Raw genomic sequence first — 21,414 nt, forward strand, 5'->3', positions numbered from 1 at the left:
TGGAAAATGCCATGGATACCCCCACTCTCAACTTAAACTGGTGACTGAACTAAGATTTGTTAAAGGTAATGGTATTGCTGTTGTGATTAGTTGTGTAGTTTTGGGTACCGGTAGTTAGGAGTACGGCAAACACCTTATTTCTTTGGTTCCTCAATATACATTTACCATAAACGTAGGCTATGTGTTACAGCACTACTTTTGGTGTCCCCCTCAGGAATTGCTCTTGAGAAAATGTAATGTAATTGTCCCTTCCAAAGTTGATATCAGATTTTCGCCCCTGTACTCATGGTACAGTACAAGGCTAGGTGATATGACCAAAATATCATGATATTTTTCAAATTTGGGGCGGTATTTTTATGTTTTTTTAATAATAAAAGTTATAAATATGTTTTATGAGTAGTTCATGACCCTAGGGTGGTAACACATACATTATAAGTGATTTCAATGGGGCTTTCTCCATTCTGGTTGTTTTATACTGTTCAATTCAGATATAATTAATTATTTATTTGGTGATGTGAATATATTTAATATAGTTTTATTAAAAAAATTATAACTTTTAATGTTTCACTATTTTTATGAAATTCACTGATGAGGATGGTCCTCCCCTTCATCCTCTGAGGAGCCTCCACTGCCAGAGATCTGTATATAATGACGAGATGCTAATTTCTGCACCCTAACAATAGGAGTTGTTGTCCCAAAGGCAGGAAACAAGCTTTGATCAAACCTCTCACATCACCTCTTCCTCTCTGTCTTACCACATGAATCTAGCTAACATATTCATTTTACCTTAATTTAACTAGGCAAGTCAGTTAAGAACAAATTCTTATTTTCAATGATGGCCTAGGAACAGGGTTAACTGCCTTGTTCAGGGGCAGAACAACAGATTTTACCTTGTCAGCTCAGGGATTTGATCTTGCAACCTTTCGGTTACTAGTCCAACGCTCTAACCACTAGGCTACCTGCCGCCCCATTCATGCTTTACATATTGCTCTCTGATTTAGAAGATACAGTTGCACAAACAAAATGCGTATCTAGGCCGACACCAGCATTCGTAACAGGCTGTATTAGATCGCTAGTTCTGACTAGTACATTTACCAAGCTAGCTAGCTAGCTAGCTAGCTAGCTAACTGTCAATTAGCATTAGCGGCTAACAAGATTTATTTTAACCACAACTTGCTAAGAAAATACAAACTAGGAGACAGTAGATTGTAGACAGTAGGATACACAAACTATAAGTGTAATTATAGAACACTTGTGGAAAGCAGCATGTCACCAACATCGTACTGCATCTATCTGACCGTGCAGCAGAGTGAACAGCAAGAAAGTGTTTGTGACTCCGTGGTCGAGCAACAGCTCTCTCCTTGAGTGACAGGCGACAGGGCTTGGTGTGGAAAGCGGCATGCAGCAGAAGGGAGAAAAACGACTCAAGTAGAAAATGGAGAAACTAAAAAAAACGTACATTACACGCGCCAACTGAAATACCGTTATAGAAGGTAAAGTAAAAACCCAAACCGGTCAGTGCATCCATACCGGTAGTAAAATACGGTATACCGCCCAGCCCTAGTACAGTACGTCAACTAAAATGAAATGTGTCACAACGTCATGTTTGAGATTATGAAATTATATTTTACTGAAAACATGGAACATTTGGATTGCAGTTTGGCTTGCAAGGTCATCATATCATATAAAACAACGTGCAGTGATAAAAGTCAATACATATTTCAAACAATCAGCAAATAACCTTTAAGCAAGGTTGCACTCAGCAAGCCGTCACATAGGGCAGCACTTGCTCGATGATATAACCATTCCAATACAGCTGTGTAGACGTTTACATGGCTATAGTAGAGATGAGACAAACAGCGTGTGTCAGACGGACCGGTAAAGGAGAGGGGGAAGAGTGGCGGACGATGCGGACGGCTGTACTATGTTCTGTCCAGGTGGGAAACCAGAGCTGGCCCTGGCAGGTGAACCAGGCCAGGGAGCATGGGGCTCAGGTTTTTACTTCTCCCAGTCTGGGGACATGTCGAACTGGGCCACGGTCAGCTCACATTCCCCCAAAACCTTAGAGAGGCTCTGGGTCTCGGGTGTCACGTTAGAAAGGTTAGAACTATGTCCGCTGGAGTGACGTAGAAGAATGAGCACAAAAACAAAAGTCTGTCTCTTTCTCTGGCTTCTATCATTGCCGGTGTGTCGGGTTACGAGAGCCAGGATGACAGTGTTGTGAGACGATAAGGCGAAGGCTAAAGGAAAAACTTTAAGCTAAGCAAATGGAATGTGGGACAAAGCTTTTTATTCATTGATGTGGATGTAAATTCAACATCTATTCCATGTTAGTTCTACGTAATTTCATTGAAATTATGTGAAAACAACGTTGCATCAAACAGTGTGTTTAGGGATGACTTGATGAATTTATGAAATTGCTTCTTCCAATGATTGATAAAGAAACGGTTAAGAAACTGACTGTTAGAGCAGTTCAGGCTCCATGCATTGATGAGGAATTAAAAAACTGTATGGTTGAAAGAGATGGGGCAAAAGGAGTGGCTAATAAATCCTGTTGCACATCTGACTGGCTGACTTACTGCAAATTGAGAAATGATGTGACTAAATAAAAAATAAATAGTAATAAACTATATTATGAAGCCAAGATCATTGATATAAAGAATGATGGAAAACCAATTTTCAGTACTTTAAATGAAATTATTGGCAGAAAGACATTCAACTCCATCTTTCATCAAATCAGATGGCTTAGATGATGGCACCTTTTGGCACCTTTTAATGTTACCATGTATTTTAATGATTACTTCATTGGCGAAGGGGGAAAACCTAGGCAGGAAATGCCAACAAGGAACAGTGAGCCATCATACTCATGCATAAAAAAAACTAATAATGAAAGAAAATCATTTTAAGTTAGAATTTTGAAAAGTTAGTGTGGGAGAGCTGGAAAAAATTATTGTTATCGATCAGTAATGACAAACCTCTTGACATTGACAACTTCGATGGAAAGCTACTGAGGATGGTAGCTGACTCTATAGCCACTCCTATCTGTCATATCTTTAATCTGAGCCTAGAGGAAAGTGTTTGTCCTCAGGCCTGGAGGAAAGCCAAAGTCATTCCGCCACCCAAGCAAACTGTTGGAAAAAATAGTTTGACCAAATACAATGCGATTTCTCTGTAAACAAATTAACAAAAGACTTTCAGCATGCTTATAGAGAAGGGCACTCAACATGCACTGCACTGACACAAATGACTGATGATTGGTTGACAGAAATTGATAATATATCTAATAGAACTCAGAGGGTTTTCTTTAATGGAAGCTTCTCTAATGTCAAACGTGTGGTGTACCGCAGGGCAGCTCTCTAGGCACTCTACTCTTTTCTAGTTTTACCAATGAACTGCCACTGGTATTAAACAAAGAATGTGTGTCCATGTATGCTCATGAATCAACCATATATGCATCAGCAACCACAGCTAATGAAGTCACTGAAACCCTTAACAAAGAGTTGCAGTCAGTTTTAGAATGGGTGGCCAGTAATAAGAGAGAAAGGAATTCCACTATCGTGCATACAGCTGATAACTATGCTCATGGAAATGTGAATACTTTGCAAATGAACGGCCGCTCATTCGAAATAATTGCAATGTACCTATTTACGTGTGTATGTCTTTGCTGTCTCTCTGTTGAAAAGACTCGATCCATCTACGGGGAGTAATTCAACAGAAAGTCTCTGGTTGTGTAAGTCTCTAGTTGTCCACCAGAGGTCACCATGTCCTTTGTAGCTGCAGAATGGTTCTTTCAGAGTACCACCTGGTGGTTCTCGGTCGAGTTTACTAGACTAAAGTACTTAAGCAGCTTCAGACTGAATTTTCCTGTGCAGTCTTCTTCGAGAGAGAGAGAGTTTCAGAGTTTCTAACCATTTCGTACCTTTCAGCTCACGCTTTCTCGTTTAAATTCCTACCATTTCAACGTGCAGCCACGCTCCACGTTTTTCTGGTCCCGTAGATTCTAACCATTCGTGACATCCAGTTCACACCATCCGCCTGCTTGATGTAGTGTAAATTTCATTAGGAGGGGTTTTATGCACTCTGGCAAAAAGGGGCGTTCTGTGGCGCTGACATAATGTCTGTGCTCACGGGGGTGTGGTCACTGACTGGGTAGAACTTTTATATGAAAAACAATTCTCATTTAGAAGGCTAACATCACATTTCATCTTCTCACAAATAGTTTCATATTTAATCCTAAAAGTTCCACAACATTTGGATGTAAACCTGACAACTGGGAAGTATACACATTCAGAGATACAGTTATGTTGTTATACCGTCCTTAATGAGATCCCAAAACAACAACTGATCTGACCTAATTGTTCTTTAAGTACCCACGGACAATTCCAACTGTTTGGATTACAGAAATATTGTTTCATTATTCAACCTTTTGATGTTACCGTACTGCAAAGTCTCTCTCTGTGTTAACAAAGGGATTTTTAACTTCCATTTCTGCAGAGTGGGAGAGAGAGTTTTAGGTATTTACGACCGTCATAAAACTGTGGTGGGAGAGAGAGAGAGAGGTGGGGGGGGATCTGGCACCTATGATCCTCACCCAAGAGGGCAAATCATGACACCATATAGCCAACTCCTTGGCATTAGGCTCATTTGTGACTGATTTATCATTTGATGTACATGCCAAAGATTTATGTGAACGATTCAAAACAAGAGGGTATAAAGAAGAATTATTGGACAATTGTCTTAATAGAGTAAGACAAACTGAGCAGAATGCATTATTGCAACCACGTCAAAGGAATCCCTCTCTTCCCTCAGCAACTTTGGTGTCCACCTACAGTCCCATTTCAAGGTCGATCAAGGAAGTGACATTGGCACATATTACACAAGTGACCCCAGCTTTGGTAAAGCATTTGAACCCCCCCTGAAGTTTTGCTATAAGAGAACCTCAAATGTACAGGATTGTTTAGTAAGGTCAGATTCGCCTAAGAAACAAGCATCACATTTTATGTCTATCATTCCTGATGGCAGTTTCCCTTCTCACAACTGTGTCCACTGTTATGCCATGATCAGAGGAAGCTCTCTTATCCAGCCCCATTGGGGTAGGTGGAATAACGTGTAACACACAATATGTTGTATATCTCCTTAAGTGTTCCTGTAACTTGTATTATATGGGTAAGACCAACCGTGAACTTTAGTAGGTTCTAAATAGGCAGAACATTTAGGTAATGACATCATAATGTATTGGAATTGTGTGTCTATCTTTATTTGATGGGCATGTTTCCCCTACAGCTCCCTCTGCTGGGATCTCTTGATTGGGCCGATACTGACTGGGAATGTAAAATGATGCCCAACCTGTGAGAGCTTGTTGTTGTGAGATTGATTGTCATCGCCTTTCACGCTGAAGAAGGGCTCCTACCCCAAAAACGTTTGTGCGGCAATAAAAATATATCAATTTAAGTTTATTTACCGGAGGGCTGTCCTAATTCTGTTCTTTGGATTATATACGAGGATCCAGCACCCAATTTTAAGTTCATATAAGGTGGAGTCGAGCACGTTGTTTATCTTTTCATGTGTGTATGCACTGACATGTACAGTTGAAGTCGGACGTTTACATATACTTAGGTTGGAGTCATTAAAACTCATTTTTCAACCACTCCACTAATTTCTTGTTGACAAACTATAGTTTTGGTAAGTCGGTTTGGACATCTACTGTGTGCATGACACAAGTAATTTTTCCAACAATTGTTTACAGACAGAATATTTCACTTATAATTCACTGCATCACAATTCCAGCGGTCAGAAGTTTACATACACTAAGTTGACTGTGCCTTTAAACAGCTTGGAAAATTCCAGAAAATGATGTCATGCTTTAGATGGTTCTGATAGGCTAATTGACATAAATTGAGTCAGTTGGAGGTGTACCTGTGCATGTATTTCAAGGTCTACCTTCAAACTCAGTGCCTCTTTGTTTGACATCATGGGAAAATCAAAGGAAATCAGCCAAGACCTCATAAAAAAAAATTGTAGACCTCCACAAATCTGGTTCATCCTTGGGAGCAATTTCCAAACGCCTGAAGGTACCACATTCATCTGTACAAACAATAGTACACAAGTATAAACACCATGGGACCACGCAGCCATCATACCGCTCAGGAAGGAGACGCGTTCTGTCTCCTAGAGATGAACGTACTTTGGGGTGAAAAGTGCAAATCAATCCCACAGCAAAGGACCTTGTGAAAATTCTGGAGGAAACAGGTACAAAAGTATCAATATCCACAGTAAAACAAGTCCTATATTAACATAACCTGAAAGGCCGCTCAGCAAGGAAGAAGCCACTGCTCCAAAACCGCCATAAAAAAAAGCCAGACTACGGTTTGCACCTGCACATGGGGACAAAGATCGTACTTTTTGGGGAAATGTCCTCTGGTCTGATGAAACAAAAATAGAACTGTTTGGCCATAATGACATCTTTATGTTTGTAGGAAAAAGGGGGACGCTTGCAAGCTGAAGAACACCATCCCAACCGTGAAGCACGGGGGTGGCAGCATCATGTTGTGGGGGTGCTTTTCTGCAAGAGGGACTGGTGCACTTCACAAAATAGATGGCATCATGAAGCAGGAAAATTGTGGATATATTGAAGCAACATCTCAAGACGTCCGTCAGGAAGTTAAAGCTTGGTCGCAAATGGGTCTTCCAAATGGACAATGACCCCAAGCTTACTTCTAAAGTTGTGGCAAAATTGCTTAAGGACAACAAAGTCAAGGTATTGGAGTGGCCATCACAAAGCCCTGACCTCAATCCTATAGAACATTTGTGGGCAGAACTGAAAAAGTGTGTGCGAGCAAGGAGGCCTACAAACCTGACTCAGTTACACCAGCTCTGTCAGGAGGAATGGGCCAAAATTCACCCAACTTATTGTGGGAAGCTTGTGGAAGGCTACCTGAAACATTTGATCCAAGTTAAACAATTTAAAGGCAATGCTACCAAATACTAATTGAGTGTATGTAAACTTCTGACCCACTGGGAATGTGATGAAAGAAATCAAATCTGAAATAAATAATTCTCTCTACTATTATTCTGACATTTCACATTCTTAAAATAAAGTGGTGATCCTAACTGACCTAAAACAGGGAATTGTACTAGGATTAAATGTCAGGAATTGTGATAAACTGAGTTTAAATGTATTTGGCAAAGGTGTATGTAAACTTCCGACTTCATCTGTAAATCCATCCTGCCCTGCCTGTCTAAAATCTTCAAAAGCCAAGTTAACAAACAGATCACCGACCATTTCGAATCCCACCGTACCTTCTCAGCTATGCAATCTGGTTTCAGAGCTGGTCATGGGTGCACCTCAGCCACGCTCAAGGTCCTAAACGATATCATAACCGCCATCGTTAAAAGACAGTTCTGTGCAGCCGTCTTCATCGACCTGGCCAAGGCTTTCGACTCTGGCAATCACCGCATTCTTATCGGCAGACTCAATAGCCTTGGTTTCTCAAACAACTGCTTCGCCTGGTTCACCAACTACTTCTCAGATTGATTTGACACACTGAATTCTGAGGGCCTGTTGTCTGGACCTCTGGCAGTCTCTATGGGGGTGCCACAGGGTTCAATTCTCGGGCCGACTCTTTTCTCTGTATATATCAGTGATGTCACTCTTGCTGCTGGTGATTCAGAGAATCACCACTTCTACGCAGACGACACCATTCTGTATACATTTGGCCCTTCTTTGGACACTGTGTTAACAAACCTCCAAACGAGCTTCAATGCCGTACAACACTCCTTCCGTGGCCTCCAACTGCTTTTAAATGCAAGTAAAACTAAATGCATGCTCTTCAACCGATCGCTGCCAGCACCTGCCCGCCCGTCCAGCATCACTACTCTGGACGGTTCTGACTTAGAATATGTGGACAACTACAAATACCTAGGTGTGTGATTAGACTGTAAACTCTCCTTCCAGACTCATATTAAGCATCTCCAATCCAAAATTAAATCTAGAATTGGCTTCCTATTTTGCAACAAAGCCTCCTTCACTCATGCTGCCAAACATACCCTCGTAAAACTGACTATCCTACCGATCCTTGACTTCGGCGATGTAATTTACAAAATAGCCTCAACACTCTACTCGGCAAACTGGATGTAGTCTATCACAGTGCCATCCGTTTTTTTCACCAAAGCTCCATATACTACCCACCACTGGGACCTGTATGCTCTCGTTGGCTGGCCCTCGCTACATATTCGTCGCCAAACCCACTGGCTCCAGGTCATCTATAAGTCTTTGCTAGGTAAAGCCCTGCCTTATCTCAGCTCACTGGTCACCATAGCAACACCCACCCATAGCACTCACTCCAGCAGGTTTATTTCACTGGTCATCCCCAAAGCCAACACTTATTTTGGCCGCTTTTCCTTCCAGTTCTCTGCTGCTAATGACTGGAACGAATTCATAGTCTTATATCTCCCTCTCTAACTTTAAGCATCAGCTGTCAGAGCAGCTTACCTGTACACAGCCAATCTGTAAATAACACACCCAACTACTTCATCCCCATATTGTTATTTATCCTCTTGCTCTTTTGCACCCCAGTATCTCTACTTACACATCATCATCATCTGCACATCTATCACTCCAGTGTTAATGTTAAATTGTAATTATTTCGCCTCTATGGACTATTTATTGCCTTACCTCCCTACTCTTCTACATTTGCACACACTATACATAGATTTTTATTTTGTGTTATTGACTGTACGTTTCTTTATGTGTAACTCTGTGTTGTTGTTTTTGTCGCACTGCTTTGCTTTATCTTGGCCAGGTTGCAGTTGTAAATGAGAACTTGTTCTCAACTGGCCTACCTGGTTAAATAAAGGTGAAATACTATTTTTTTTTTTTTACTATATGCAAAGATATAGAAAAAAATCAAGGCTATTGAAGCAAATTGCTGCATTTCTGATTCATTGTTGTTTCATATACTTTAGTACAGTCAATAAAGTGTTATTCTTATTTGATAATGAAATAATGATTTATGTGAAAAATCATTCAAACCTCAAAGAGAAGTTCATTTATGTAATGCTCCTTGCTGTTAGTGTTTTTTAGGTCAGTGTGTTATGAGTGACAATGTCTGCTTTCTGAGTGAGAATTGTTGCCAGTGTTATGGTCGAACAAGCTTATTTTGACACATGTATAAAGGGTTTTGGTGGTTTTAGATTCTGGGTTCTGACTTCTCAAACTTGAAACATTGTTATACTAGAGACATCAGAAGTAATACTATAGTATCTGAGGAGTGATAGAGACTGGTTTTCACACCAGAAGTTAATAGTTATCTGGCTTTGGAATGTGCTGAGTAGAGGAAAGGCAATCGCATGATTGCTATAGGCGATACGGGTGGAGAGTTTTGGATTAGGCATCAAGGGGGTTGAGGTTAGGTCAGGTCACCTTAGGGGAGGAGGACCGGTTTATTACCCAATCACTTTGTCTTCCTGTCGAACCATTACAGCTGTACGGGTTGGAGAGAAGGAGGAGTGCATCTAAATTGGAGTATATTTACTTGTGTTGGTGGAAACATGTCCAAGATGCATGTTGGTAATACAGACTGTGTGAAGTGTTTTTAAAAAGTGGCTTCAGTATTGACGGATGCTTGTTAGCAATTGAAAAAAACGGTAATGAATCATTTGAGTTTTGGAGATGAATGAGGTGGCAACCCTTGGTAATGGAATGAGCAGTTTGTTTTTAACCCATAGATAATGTGTATGTGTGTGTGTTCTGTGTTGTGTAACCCAAGCGGATGTGGGGATAACTAATTCATGGGCACACACACAAAAACACACACCTATACACACAAAAACCCACACCTATACATTCACAAACACACACCTATACAGTACATTGTGTGTTTGTGAATGTATATGTGTGTGTGTGTATACAGTATGTCTGTTAATGTAGTGGTGTGTCAAATCAAATCAAATTTTATTGGTCACATACACACGGTTAGCAGATGTTAATGCGAGTGTAGCGAAATGCATGTGTGTGTGTGTGTGTGTGTGTGTGTGTGTGTGTGCGTTCGTGCGTGCTTTTTCAATACTTATTTTCTGTTTCAATACTTATTTTCTGTGAATTTTTGTATTTTCGAATAAAACATATTGGAATAAATGTATGTGAAAGTAATTGAGATATGTGAAAAAGTATTTGAACCCAGGTCTGGGGTGTGTGTGTGTGTGTGTGTGCGCGCGTGCGCATGAGAAATGGGATAACATGGTGGAACATTGTGGTCCGGAGACCCACTTGTAGAAGATTAAATTAAGCTCTACAGATGAGGTCCAGTCGTATACTGTAATACTACTACTACCCAACCAATGTCGTAGGGTTCATCAAGCCTTTTATCTTAAGTACACTATGTAGTAATACATCGTTAACTGTGTTAAGCATGAGTAAACTGTTCCCAGATATGTTTGTCCTCTTGGTCCCAGATCTGTTTGTCCTCTTGGTCCCAGATCCGTTTGTGCTCTTGCCAATATACACTCAGTGGCCATTTTAGTGAACCCCGTTCACTAAAATGGTTCGCTCCTACAGACAGTGAGTCACATGGCCGTAGCTTACTTTATAAAACAGGCAGACAGGCATCGAGGCATTCAGTTACTGTTCGATTGAACGTTAGAATGGGCAAAACGAGTGATCTAAGCGACTTTGAGCGTGGTACGATCGTCAGTGACAGGCACGACAGTTCCAGTATCTCAGAAACAGCCGGCCTCCTGGGCTTTTCACGTACGACAGTGTCTAGGGTTTACAGAGAATGGTGCGACAAACAAAAAACATCCAGTCAACTGCAGTCCTGTGGGCAAAAACAGCTTGAAGGAGAAGGAGAATGGCATCGTGCAAGCTAACAGGCGGGCCACAAACAGGCAAATAACGGCGCTTATGAACCAAACTACTCAGTAATCTCCTCCATGAAGACTGGGGGTCAACCTGATGAGCCAAACTACTCAGTAATCTCCTCCATAAAAACCGGGGGTCAACCTGACGAACCAAACTACTCAGTAATCTCCTCCTTATAGCCTAACTCTCACACACTCACATAAACACACACATTTCAACAAAACAAATATATATATATATATTTTTTTTTTGTGATTACTGATCAATTAATTTGTACATTTATAATTAGTAGGTTTACTTATCTGTTTTAACAAACCTTTTTTATTTTGGTACTTACGTATTGTATATAGCTTGTTTGTGGTGTGGTTTTTATATCAGCCCTTGGGCTTCTAACCACACCTGCACACCGTTTTTTATTTATACATTTTTATCTGTATTGTTGTCTATCACTTGTTTTCCTTTGTGCACATTTTTTTAAAGGATTTGGTGTAAGCAGCATGAGTCCATGGCCCCATCCTGCCTGTTGTCAACGGTACAGACTGGTGGCGGTGGTGTAATGGTTTGGGGAATATTTTCCTTGCACACGTTAGGTCCCTTGATACCAATTGAGCAACGTTTCCATGCCCCGAAGCTGTTCTGGAGGCAAAGGGGAATCCGACCCAGTACTAGATGGGTGTACCTAATAAACTGGCCTTGTTGTGTCTCTCACTTCTCTGTTATAAAAAGTATTTAAAAAGTATGCAAATACGAGGCATCAAACACACAGGGTTGGTAAACTCCTGAGGTCCCTTGTGTCTCTACCAACCCATAGTTTTAACGTCCCCCATGTTTGGAATAATTTACTAACCACATGACATTTTGAATCCCTGGTGCCAATAGGGTCATTTAAAATGAGGAATGAATTCACTGAGGTTTGCGAGTGTTTTGGTTGATTTTAATAATGTATTTGTGTTGTTGAAATGTAGTGTATATATGCTGTATCTTGTTTTTTGTTGTTGCTATTTTATTGAATTCATTTGATTTTAGCATTTTTTTTGTTCTCAGGGCACCATTAAGAATGAGTCTCAATTGGGCCCCTGTGAATAAATAAAATAAAAAAAATGTAAAAACCAAAAAATAACAAATCCATTGCTGTATGCTGTCATTGTCAAGCCAAAAATGTTTAGCATGAAAATGATGGACAAGGAGTTGGCATGATGGCACAAACAGACTGGCACTCAAACATACATTTAAGTAATATCGCATTATTTCAATCATAGGCAATCTTATCAGAGCGACTTAAAATCATAGACAAGCAGAGCATGAGTCTGGTATCTAATATCTATGACAAAGAAAGTGCCATTTTGACAGTCAGGACAGCAAGCCACAGAGCTGCTGTGGTGCCTGCACATATAACTTAATTTCTCTTCTGGGCTCAGGTGTAACCTGAGAATCTGTTCTCTCGTAAATAAGGGGTCAAGTTCGCATGTGGGCGCGGGCAAAATAATGTGACAGTTAACGCGCCTAAAACCTGATGGGAGCTGACGGAGGACCACGGGGCTTTCAAGGAAGATCGACCGGACCTTTTAATCCAAGGTGTAGAATACACACACACACACACACACACACACACACACACACACACACACACCTGCTATCCACAGTAAGAGAGAAGCATGAAGACCTGGTGGACAGAGGGAGAAGCATGAAGACCTGGTGGACTGAGGATGAGGAAAACAGAACAAGGTGTTCTCTAAAGCGTTTCATCACAGTTGGCCCCTGTGGGCCTTGTTCATCTAACTTCATGGGGGAAGGTCTGTGCAAAAAAACTGGGGGACATTTTGTGTCACTGAAGCAGTAACAGGACAGAACAAGTCTGGCTGAATGACTGTTCAAAGTCTGGTTGGATCATATGAATGTACTGTAGATAAGTCAGTAGGTAAATAGCCTTGGCTTGTGTGAGCCGGAATGGGGCTCATAGGAGCAGGAGCCTGTTTCTGCAGCGTGAGGCAGCTTGATGTACAAGTACCCACCCTGGACAGCAGGATGCCAGTAAACTCAGCAAAAAAAGAAACATCCTCTCACTGTCAACTGCATTTATTTTCAGCAAACTTAACATCTGTAAATATTTGTATGAACATAATGATTCAACAACTGAGACATAAACTGAACAAGTTCCACAGACATGTGACTAACAGAAATTGAATAATGTGTCCCTGAACAAAGGGGGGGGTCAAAATCAAAAGTAACATTCAGTATCTGGTGTGGCCACCAGCTGCATTAAGTACTGCAGTGCATCTCCTCCTCATGGACTGCACCAGATTTGCCTGTTCTTGCTGTGAGATGTTACCCCACTCTTCCACCAAGACACCTGCAAGTTCCCAGACATTTCTGGCGACCATCTCAGTGTGCATTGCTCCCGGCCCGCCACTGGAGTCACTAGTGCGCAATGGGACAGGAACATCCCTGCCGTCCAAACCCTCCCCTAACCCGGACAACACTGGGCCAATGAGCTGGTCAAAAGGAGTCAAGAGAGAGAGACAGAGAGGAGTGACACAATCCCCTGAGGCAGCAGTCATCTTTCAGCAGATTGCCCTGTGGGTAATGTGGTGGTCATTTTCCTGGTGGTAATGGAAAAGCTGTCATGGCCATAACAACATCAAGACAACACAGATAGCAAGACAGGAAGTGATTATTCCCGAAAGGAAATCAACCGAAAAACACTTGATCAAGCTGCGTCTCTCACACACACAAACCGACAGCAACACACACACGCAATGTATCTGTCTGTTGTGTTATGTAAACGTAGGATGACGTTTGCTTAGTTTAGCATCGGGCTCAGTGACGATTAGCAGGGCAGCGGGCCCATACTTAAACACACACACACACACACATATACACACACACACACACACACACACACAGTCAAACCAGGATAATACAAAGACAGCTGGGCTGTACTTCTATAAGCAGAAACAGCATCTCCCTGTTATTGCAAAGTGCTGTACACTGTAACAGGACTGTTTTCCCTACTGCTTGAATGTAGAAAAAAACAACACTAGGTAGTCATCTGGATGAAACCTCAAACATTTCATATTTGCAAAGTCCAAAGAGTTAAATGAATAACATAATGGTGACTAAATGTTTTCTGATGACATAAGCATCAGTGGAAATAAGCTGATAGTGGTGATCTCAGCATAACACAGCCTTGATCCTCCATCCATGTTCCCTGATATGACCCCGGTACGACCCTGATACAACCCTGGTTGACTAGCCAAAAACTCATATCTGTCTAGTCAGCGGATAATCAGTGCTCCCATGAAGGCAGAGCTTTAGTTAACAGGGCTCTAGTTAAGGATAAACCCATCGAGGCAGGGCTTTAGTTAACAGGGCTTTAGTTAAGGATAAACCCATCGAGGCAGGGATTTAGTCCCACGGGGGACCAGTACGGAAAAAAAAAAAAAATTATGAAATGTATGGATTCACTACTGTAAGTCGCTCTGGATAAGAGCGTCTGCTAAATGACTGTAATGTAAATGTAAAATGTAGTTAACAGGGCTTTAGTTAACAGTGCTTTAGTTAACAGGGCTTTAGTTGAGGACAAACCCATCGATGCAGGGCTTTAGTTAACAGGGCTTTAGTTGAGGACAAACCCATTGAGGCAGGGCTTTACTTAACAGGGCTTTAGTTGAGGACACACCCTGGAGGCAGGGCTTTAGTTGAGGACAAACCCATCGAGGCAGGGCTTTACTTAACAGGGCTTTAGTTCAGGACAAACCCATTGACGCAGGGCTTTAGTTAACAGGACTTTATATAACATGGCTTTAATTAACAGGGCTTTAGTTGAGGACAAACCCATCAAGGCAGGGCTTTAGTTAACAGGGCTTTAGTTGAGGACAAACCCATTAAAGCAGGGCTTTAGTTAACAGGGCTTTAGTTGAGGACAAACCCATTGAGGCAGGGCTTTACTCAACAGGGCTTTAGTTAACATGGCTTTAATTAACAGGGCTTTAGTTAAGGACAAACCCATCGAAGCAGGGCTTAAGTTAACAGGGCTTTAGTTGAGGACAAACCCATTGAGGCAGGGATTTACTTAACAGGGCTTTAGTTAAGGACAAACCCATTGAGGCAGGGCTTTAGTTAACAGGGCTTTAGTTGAGGACAAACCCATCAAGGCAGGGCTTTAGTTAACAGGGCTTTAGTTGACAAACCCATCGAGGCAGGGCTTTTGTTAACAGGGCTTTAGTTGACAAACCCATCAATGCAGGTCTTTAGTTAACAGGGCTTTAGTTAACATGACTTTAGTTAACAGGGCTTTAGTTAATAGGACATATCACTAACCTCACCCACCATGCAATAGTGAACAAACTGCAACATTTTACAATATTTACATTGACAATATCAGCCGTCTACTGTTTGCCTTTGTGCTTTGTCCCTATTCTCAGATTAGCCTTGAACCGAACGTGTGTCCATCTGTAGGAAAGGGTGGCTTTGAATGAGTCTAGATTAGAATATCACGGCTGTAAAAGAAACGGATCTCATAATGAACGATAGGAGTGTTTGTTTGGTGTGGAAACAAGATAGCACAATGCTATGACTCCCATACTAACTGGTAGGATTGTAGAGCACAGAGGCGTGTGTTAGCGCCCAGGCTAACATCTAGTTTACTATCTGATTCTGCCCGTTGGTAGAGTGACCGTCACCTTCACCACAGACAGACTGAGTGAGGCCTGAGGTTGGCAACGGTGGGATCTACTGACCACAGACTAGTCTGGACAACTCCACCAGACGCTATGAGGAGCATTTACCTCAGAGTGGAAAGCTATTCCTCATGCGCTAATGCTAAAGACTATAACAAACCAATAACAAAAACCACACACGGCACTTAAACTTTAGCCTAGCTTTCAGCGCTATAAACCAGCAAAACAACTCACATTTACCTCCCTCATAGAGGCTTATGCTAATGAAGATAAAACTAAAACACACCTTAGATAGCCTAGCCGCAATAAGCCTTAGTATTCACTGCAACAACAAAAAACCTGGCCAAACAGCCTAACAATTCATGACAATATGACTGTGAGTCTACATAACTGCAACTGAGGCTGCCTGACAGTGGTTGTGTTATTGCTGTGGGATCGATATGGGAGTGGGAACGGTATCGACGGATGAGACGTAATGCCCCTGGGGACTCGCTCCGTTCCACAGAGATAGAAATCAGGGTATAGCGTGGGGAGCGTTAATCCTATAACCAATCTGTAATTTAGGTATTTCACATCTTCATCATCATCATCATCCTCCCCAAACTTCCTATGGTTGATGTAACCCTGGCGGCCATATAATGCTATGTACCGTCCCTCGCAAGATGCTGTAACGTTGGGTCAATCTCACCTTAAGCCCTGGCAGAAAATGCGATGATGCTCTCTACCTGGCGTGCCACCTGGTGTTACCTTAGTTGTGAAATAATCATAGCTAGGGATGGTAGAACTCCAACTAGACATCCAATAACTCAATTGAACGTACAATGGCCCTTGTTAGCAGATAACTATCAAATGAGTCCTTGAGAATACAATTAAAGTGGGGCTGGATATATTGACATACTACAGCTGAAGTTGGAAGTTTACATACACCTTAGCCAAATACATTTAAACTCAGATTTTCACAATTCCTGACATTTAATCCTAGTAAAAATTCCCTGTTTTAGGTCAGTTAGATCACCACTTTATTTTAAGAATGTGAAATGTCAGAATAATAGTAGAGAGAATGATTTATTTCATCTTTTATTTCTTTCATCACATTCCCAGTGGGTCAGAAGTTTACATACACTCAATAAGTTTTTGGTAGCATTGCCTTTAAATTGTTTAACTTGGGTCAAATGTTTCGGGTAGCCTTCCACAAGCTTCCCAAAATAAGTTGGGTGAATTTTGGCCCATTCCTCCTGACAGAGCTGGTGTAACTGAGTCAGGTTTGTAGGCCTCCTTGCTCGCACACACTTTTTCAGTTTTGCCCACAATTGTTCTATAGGATTGAGGTCAGGGCTTTGTGATGGCCACTCCAATACCTTGACTTTGTTGTCCTTAAGCCATTTTGCCACAACTTTAGAAGTATGCTTGGGGTCATTGTCCATTTGGAAGACCCATTTGCGACCAAGCTTTAACTTTCTGACTGATGTCTTGAGATGTTGCTTCAATATATCCACATAATTGTCTTGCCTCATGATGCCATCTATTTTGTGAAGTGCACCTGCCATCCTGCAGCAAAGCACCCCCACAACATGATGCTGCCAGCCCCGTGCTTCACGGTTGCGATGGTGTTCTTCAGCTTGCAAGCATCCCTCATTTTCCTACAAACATAACAATGGTCATTATGGCCAAACAGTTCTATTTTTGTTTCATCAGACCAGAGGACATTTCTCCAAAAAGTACCATTTTTGTCCCCATGTGCAGTTGCAAACCGTAGTCTGGCTTTTTTTATGGTGGTTTTGGAGCAGTGGCTTCTTCCTTGCTGAGCGGCCTTTAAGGTTATGTCGATATAGGACTCGTTTTACTGTGGATATAGATACTTTTGTACCCGTTTCCTCCAGCATCTTCATGAGGTCCTTTGCTGTTGTTCTGGGATTGATTTGCACTTTTCGCACCAAAGTACGTTCATCTCTAGGAGAGAGAACGCATCTCCTTCCTGAGCAGTATGACGACTGCGTGGTCCCATGGTGTTTATACTTGCATACTATTGTTTGTACAGATGACCGTGGTACATTCAGGCGCTTGGAAATTGCTCCCAAGGATGAACCAGACTTGTGGAGGTCTACACTTTTTTTCTGAAGTCTTGGCTGATTTCTTTTGATTTTCTGATGTCAAGCAAAGACGCACTTTTGAAGGTAGGCCTTGAAATACATCCACAGGTACACCTCCAATTGACTCAAATTATGTCAATTAGCCTATCAGAAGCTTCTAAAGCCATGACATCATTTTCTGGATTTTTCCAAGCTGTTTGAAGGCACAGTCAACTTAGTGTATGTAAACTTCTGACCCACTGAAATTGTGATGCAGTGAATTAGAAGTGAAATAATCTGTCTGTAAACAGTTGTTGGAAAAATTACTTGTGTCATGCACAAAGTAGATGTCCTAACCGACTTGCCAAAACTATAGTTTGTTAACAAGAAATGTGTAGAGTGGTTGAAAAAAGAGTTTTAATGACTCCAACCTAACTGTATGTAAACTTCCGACTTCAACTGTATGTTTTTTGAAGGTACTGGTGCCAATGAAAGATCTGACATTTTAACTTCAGATGATACTTTTACATGGCAACAACATGGCAACAACGTGGTAACCATGAATAAAACCTCAAATAACTACACTTCCTGTCATTTGATATGATTTATTAAGATCCACATTAGCTGACGCCAATGGTGACAGCAATTCTTACTGGGGTCCGACACATAACGGAAAAGACGTTACAGACAAAGGACTTCACAATTTACATACATTTAAAAACATTAACATGTAGTGTGTTTGTGCATCTATCAGTTACACATACAGTAGGTCTATAACAGTTTGGGTCTAGAGTGTCTCCCCCTTTGAAGTGGGGGAGATAGTAATTTACATGTGAAAAATAAAAAGTTGCAGGGCTGCAATAATAATCAAATAAAATAATCATCAACATGTATAGTATAATCACTCATACTGTACAGTACTGTGAGGGTTCTGGTTCTCATCAACATGTATAGTATAATCACTCATACTGTACAGTACTGTGAGGGTTCTAGTTCTCCCTCTCTCCTGCATTTGGCCGTAAGTTCTCATCAACATCACATCTTATGTCTCCTCTGGCGATGTATCTTGGAAAGTATCTTCTGGAATGTCTAATCCAACCCTGGCAGTCTTCAGGAGAAGTGTCTCCACACCCCGCATTCATAGCATCCAGTAAGGACATCTGGTCATGTGGATGGTGGTCATAAACCTTCCACCTCCACGCAGAGAAAAACTCCTCTATGGGGTTTAGGAAGGGGGAGTATGGAGGCAGGAATAGTACTGACATCCTGGGATGTGCAGTAAACCAGTCTGACTGCAGCAGAGTGGTGGAATGCCACATTATCCCACACAACAACGAAGGTAGGGGAGTTTCTTGCCCCTCTCTCCTCCGCTGGCACAAGTCGATTATGCAGGTCATCCAGTTAAGAAATGAGTCTCTCTGTATTGTAGGGGCCAATGAGTGGTTTGTGTAACAGCAAACCATCATTGGACAGTGCTGCACACATTGTGATGGTAGCTCCTCTCTGGGACATCCACGGTTGCTCTCTGTCCAATCACATTTCTTCCCCCTACAGAGTTTTTTTTGCCAGGTTGAATCTCCATTACTCTCTAAAATAAAGTAAATCCCCTGCTGATTTTGTACGTTTGCCCACTGACAAAGAAATGATCAGTCTATAATTTTAATGGTAGGTTTATTTGAATAGTGAGAGACAGAATAACAACAAAAAAATCCAGAAAAACGCATGTCAAAAATGTTATAAAATTATTTGCATTTTAATGAGGGAAATAATTATTTGACCCCCTCTCAATCAGAAAGATTTCTGGCTCCCAGGTGTCTTTTATACAGGTAACACTCTTGAAGGGAGTGCTCCTAATCTCAGCTTGTTACCTGTATAAAAGACACCTGTCCACAGAAGCAATCAATCAATCAGATTCCAAACTCTCCGCCATGGCCAAGGCCAAAGAGCTCTCCAAGGATGTCAGGAACAAGATTGTAGACCTACACAAGGCTGGAATGGGCTACAAGACCATCACCAAGCAGCTTGGTGAGAAGGTGGCAACATTTGGTGCGATTATTTGCAAATGGAAGAAACACCCGCAAGGTCCCCCTGCACAAGAAAGCACATATACATGCCCGTCTGAAGTTTGCCAATGAACATCTGAATGATTCAGAGGACAACTGGGTGAAAGTGTTGTGGTCCGATGAGACCAAAATGGAGCTCTTTGGCATCAACTCACATCGCCGTGTTTGGAGGAGGATGAATGCTGCCTATGACCCCAAGAGCACCATCCCCACCGTCAAACATGGAGGTGGAAACATTATGCTTTGGTGGTGTTTTCCTGCCTATGGGACAGGACAACTTCACCGCATCAAAGGGAAGATGGACGGGGCCATGTATCGTCAAATCTTGGGTGAGAATCTCCTTCCCTCAGCCAGGGCATTGAAAATGGGTCGTGGATGGGTATTCCAGCATGACAATGACCCAAAACACACGGCCAAGGCAACAAAGGAGTGGCTCAATAAGAAGCACATTAAGGTCCTGGAGTGGCCTAGCCAGTCTCCAGACCTTAATCCCATAGAAAATCTGTGGAGGGAGCTGAAGGTTCGAGTTGCCAAACGTCAGACTCGAAACCTTAATGACTTGGAGAAGATCTGCAAAGAGGAGTGGGACAAAATCCCTCCTGAGATGTGTGCAAACCTGGTGGCGAACTACAAGAAACGTCTGACCTCTGTGATTGCCAACAAGGGTTTGCCACCAAGTACTAAATCATGTTTTGCAGAGGGGGTCAAATACTTATTTCCCTCATTAAAATGCAAATCAATTTATAACATTTTTGACATGCGTTTTTCTGGATTTTTTGGTTGTTATTCTGTCTCTCACTATTCAAATAAACCTACCATTAAAAGTATAGACTGATCATTCCTTTGTCAGTGGGCAAACGTACAAAATCAGCAGGGGATCAAATACTTTTTCCCCTCACTGTAGCTGTGTATGTACCCTGTTTGGTTATTGAACAGACGTCTTACCTGGACATATTGATACATATGATATATAGTTCTTTCACACGTTCACCGTTTCTCTGAAAGGGTACAGTGTACAACTGCTTCATCCTTATTTTATGTTTCTCTGGGACTCTAGCAATTGTCGTTGTGCTGACCGTATTCACATTCCCAAAAGTGATATTGTCTGCCAGCACTCTGTCCCGGATTTCCTGCAGTTTTATTGCATTGTTGCCAATTACCATGTCAACAATGACAATTTCCTGCACATCTGATAATATTCTGCCTCTCCCTCCTGTGGGAGGCAACCTTTGGATCCTACTGAAAAACACAAAACAATCAATATATTTCAAAATGTCAGTACATGTAAAAATGTGAACATACTGTTATTGTACTGTAATATGTAGTTCAATTATCACTGAAGGATACACATCTCACCTGTTGTTTTGCCGGAAAATTCGTACTATTGATGCAACTGTTGAACGCTGCAGATTTGGTTGCACCCTTAAACCGTCCTCTCAAAGAGAGACCATGGTTTACAACATGGTTTACAACATGGTCAATAATTGTGGCTCTTGTCTCATCAGAGACCACCGCTCTTGGTATTCCTCTCCTTTGTCCTCCATGCATTCTCCCTCTCCCTGCCACTCTTCTTTCCCCACCAACCTGTCTTCCTTGATCCATCTTTCCAAACTAAATCATTCTGAAGCCATCCACTTTTTGTCACGGCTGTCGAAAGGATCGGACCAAAGTGCAGCGTGGTTGTAGTTCCACATTTTATTAAATCCGTGAAACGTTGCAAAACATAAATAACTGAATTTACAAAA

The 21,414-nt window shown here is 41.7% G+C and overlaps 1 protein-coding gene across 3 annotated transcripts in view; it reads left to right on the forward strand.

Moving 5' to 3' along the window:
• The window catches only part of LOC115172893 (calcipressin-3), a 91,028-nt gene that overhangs the window by 40,950 nt on the left and 28,664 nt on the right, over nt 1-21,414 (forward strand). Inside the window, exon 1 of one of the 3 annotated variants that reach the window (XM_029730737.1) lies at nt 18,625-18,945. The exons of the other annotated variants lie outside the window; for them this stretch is intronic. The gene's annotated coding sequence lies outside the window, so the exon portion shown is untranslated. Of the gene's footprint in view, nt 1-18,624; nt 18,946-21,414 lie in introns of those variants that run through there. 3 annotated transcript variants of the gene reach the window in all.

Source organism: Salmo trutta, chromosome 33, assembly GCF_901001165.1.
Source record: "Salmo trutta chromosome 33, fSalTru1.1, whole genome shotgun sequence".
Lineage (NCBI taxonomy): Eukaryota > Metazoa > Chordata > Actinopteri > Salmoniformes > Salmonidae > Salmo > Salmo trutta.